This window comes from Humulus lupulus, chromosome 3 (assembly GCF_963169125.1).
Source record: "Humulus lupulus chromosome 3, drHumLupu1.1, whole genome shotgun sequence".
Lineage (NCBI taxonomy): Eukaryota > Viridiplantae > Streptophyta > Magnoliopsida > Rosales > Cannabaceae > Humulus > Humulus lupulus.
In genome coordinates, this window is record NC_084795.1 from 76,828,522 (window position 1) to 76,832,188 (window position 3,667).

Here is a 3,667-nt window from a genome sequence, read left to right on the forward strand (position 1 = left end):
TTTTGGTCAATTTGATAAAATTACCAAAATTATGTGATATGTGACAAATTTTATTTTTGGCTCACATTTAATTTAATTAATTATTCTTGGAGATGTAAAACTATAGGCTAAAAGTTAAGGGAAATTTAGAACACAAAATTCCCAAAGGGCCCTTGGATTCCTTAAATATGAGGTCAAATAAGCAAGGGCATAAAAGTAATTTCCAATGGAAGAGAGAGAGAGAGAGGAGTGGGCAGCAAGGCTAGGACCTAGGGCTCTCAAGAGCCTAGGACATCTAACCTAGGAAGAGTAAGAGCCTCACCCTACCCATTGGCTTAACCTCCAATCATTTTCCTCTTACACATCTGATAATTTATTTTTAAATTTCCTTTTCGCCCAAGAAAACAAAAACAATCTCCTCCATTCTCTCTCCCCAAACCTGAAACCCTAAAGGTTAATGTTGCATGCATGTGATCTAATAGCCATGCATGACTTTGATCTTGTGTTCTAGGGTTCATGAGAGGCTTGTACGGGTAGTACCTCAAGGATTTAGCACTATGGTGATCTAGTGATGGCAAGGTAAGAAATCTTGGTAGTTTGCATGTTTTCTTCATCATCTAAGTTTTCTACCCTAATCCTTTTCTTAAAAATCTGCATGTGGAATTTGGGGCTCAGTTTTGAGAGTTTAGAGCACTAAGGGAAGGTTTTGAAGAGCTAAGGAACACATCTCCAAACTAGGGCTTTGAAAGGTAGAATCTATGGTTGAGTTCTTTATGTTTTGTGGTGATTCTTGTAGATCTGGATGTATAAGGTATTTCAATAGTTTTTGAGCTTATTATTTATGCTTAATGTTGACATTTATGTGTGGTATGTTGATTTTCATGCATGCATGTGGCTAGGGTTATGCTAGAAATGCTTATTGTTGTTAGATTGTGTAAAATGCATGCTGCCAAAATTTCGTGGTCTGAATTCCAACGTGTCAGATTGGAATCCATTGCCTCTGTCTGTGAAAATATTTTTGTAGTTGCAAAGTTCTTTGTCAGTACTTGATGATAGGCTTTGGAAAATCGTGAAAATGTATTTTTAAAACTAAGTTATGAACGTTTTGGAATTGTTTTGACTTTTGAACGGGTTTTCCTAATCTACAAGCTATAAAATTTGGTAAGGTGTTATTTTAAACATGTATAAGGGTAACTGTAAAATTGTAGAGGAAAATGTGTTAAAGTATAACGTTTTCCTTAGAATCTGGAAACAAAACTTCTGGGCAGCAAGTACTGCCCAGATTTCTTTAAACATTTTTATGAGTTTTTTTATTCCAAAAATTATGAAAATTTGAAGGAAAATAATATAGACATGAATAAAGATCTTTGTAAAATTTCATAAAGAACTGGGTTATGGTGTAAGATAAATAAATTTTCAAAGTTACCATAAAATCTGGGAAAAACTTCTTGCTAGCAGGCACTGCCCAGATCGCTTTGAAAATTCGAATTGGTTTTGCCTTCCCAAAAATTATAAAAATTTTAAGGGAATTATTTAAGATGTTTACAAGGACTCCTGTAATATTTGAGAGAAAATTATGTTAAGGTTTAAGATAAATAAGTTTTCTAAGTTTGCCCTAAAAACTGAAAAGTAGCAATTTTGAACCTTAAGGAAAAGTTGATTTTTACCGTTTTATAAGTTAAGGGTCCAATTTCCCTTCTTTTCAAAAAACATAAAAAGAGATCCTAGGTTATGGATAAAAATGGGAGTTTGAGGTTTTGTAGAAACCATTAAGAGAATGAGATAACATTGTCGGATATTATGTGTAAAGGGTGAAAATGCGGTATTTTGGTAAATGGTAGAAAACGGTAAATTTTCATAAGAAGACGACAAGTTAGTATTTTTCTAAAGTTATGAGTTGAGTAGAACTCTTTTTTCCCTAGTTAAAGAATATTAAGATGCAAGATACGGAGAGCGCGTTGTGGTGAGACCAATTCTCTCATGATACTGTAATGATTGAAACGAAATCTGGCCTTATACACTGTAAGGTGTATAAGAGGCTATAGTATAGAGACTCTAAGAGAACTTTATTGCATGTAGCTATCATAGAATATTAGCTATAAGAGTATGCCATAGTTTAATCCGAGTACACTGTATTAATTACCGTAACCATGAAAGGAAAACAAATAGTGATGTTAAAGATCCAACTGGGAGCTAAGGACTCCAAGTAAGTTAGCCTTTCTCTTTCTTGGCTACAACATGAATATACTAGTGTGTGCTTGTAGTAGTAGATTACACTAGTTTTGGTCATTAATACCAAAGCATTCTTAATGCCTACTCTTGCAATGCTCTAGCATTCTACGACTAAATGGTAAGTAGGTTCGGGTTGGAGCCAAAACCCTAGCGTAATATAGTCTGGGTTGGAGCCAAGACAATGGTAATATAGTCCGAGTTGGAGCTAGGACAATAGTAATATAGTCCGGGTTGGAGCTAGGAAATGGTAAAAATATAGTCCGGGTTGGAGCTAGGACAATGGAAATATAGTCTGGGTTGGAGGCACGACAATGGTAATATAGTCCAGGTTGGAGCCAGGACATAAATGTTGGAACCACTTTTATGCCTGTATCCCTTGTTGATGATTTGATTGCTTAGTCATGATGTGTGTTAATTATATCTTGATTATTCTGAGAATCTTTTGAGTGCAGGATATTACGATGTGAGTGATATATTGTATGTTCTGGGAACTTTCTGAGTGCAGGTTATTGTGTTATGTGTGAACTTGGTCGTTAGAAACAACCAAATTTATTGTTCGGATATGGTTATCTATATTGGATGTTCTGGGAATTTTCTGAGTGCTGGTTTAGTATATTTGTGTGCAAGGCTATTCTTACTAAGTGTTTTCACTTACCTAGTTGTTTTATGTTGTAGGTAAGTGCAAAAGCAAAATGGAGCAGTGAGCGCCGGAGTCTGCTTGTGGATATGTACATGTGGCTTGACCTGGGGGAGGTTTTTGATGGATCACCATTTTGAAAAGAAAGAGCTGGAAGTTTGTTATTTCTTTTGGAATAATTTTTTTGACATAACTCTGTGGAAGAGAAGTTGTATTTCTGCTTGCTAAACTAAAAGTGTGCGCACACGACATTTTGAATTATTTTTTTATATGGATTTTGGTTCAATGATTTAAAGTAAAAGTTTAGATTTCCACATGTTTTGGTCTTATATGTTTTGAGGGTCGTTACAATAAGACCTTTTTAAAAACATAAATTTCTTATTTGAATTTTTAGATGAAATAAAAGATAATTATTTAGGTTTAAAATTTAAATTCAAACACAATATAAATAATATTTTTTTATTTATTTTTTATACACATATTTAGTTTTTTAATATTTAAATTTAGGTGCAAGCAATGTGCAATGCATGCTTGCTTAGTTTTATTTTGACATTTTTTTTTTTTTTTTTTGTTGAGTTTTTATGATGGTCATATAAATTTTAAATAAATAAACAATATAATATATAAAAAAAATGACATAAACATATTAAAAGAAAAATTAACTAAATATTTATGATATTATTTAAATCATACATCAATGATCGGAGAAGAAAATTGCTTATTCTTGATAAAAGAGAAATGTTATTATAATTTATTATGTAGTTACATAGTCATACTATTTGCACACACACGTTACTTATATATAATGAATTTATAATA

The 3,667-nt window shown here is 32.7% G+C and overlaps 1 long non-coding RNA gene across 1 annotated transcript; it reads left to right on the top strand.

Moving 5' to 3' along the window:
* Positions 1–396: 396 nt before the first annotated feature.
* LOC133821203 (uncharacterized) lies at positions 397–3,158 on the top strand. The gene is made up of 3 exons (XR_009887374.1): positions 397–558; positions 655–728; positions 2,887–3,158. It is a non-coding gene; the product is annotated as an uncharacterized LOC133821203 (long non-coding RNA).
* The last annotated feature ends 509 nt before the right edge of the window (positions 3,159–3,667 follow it).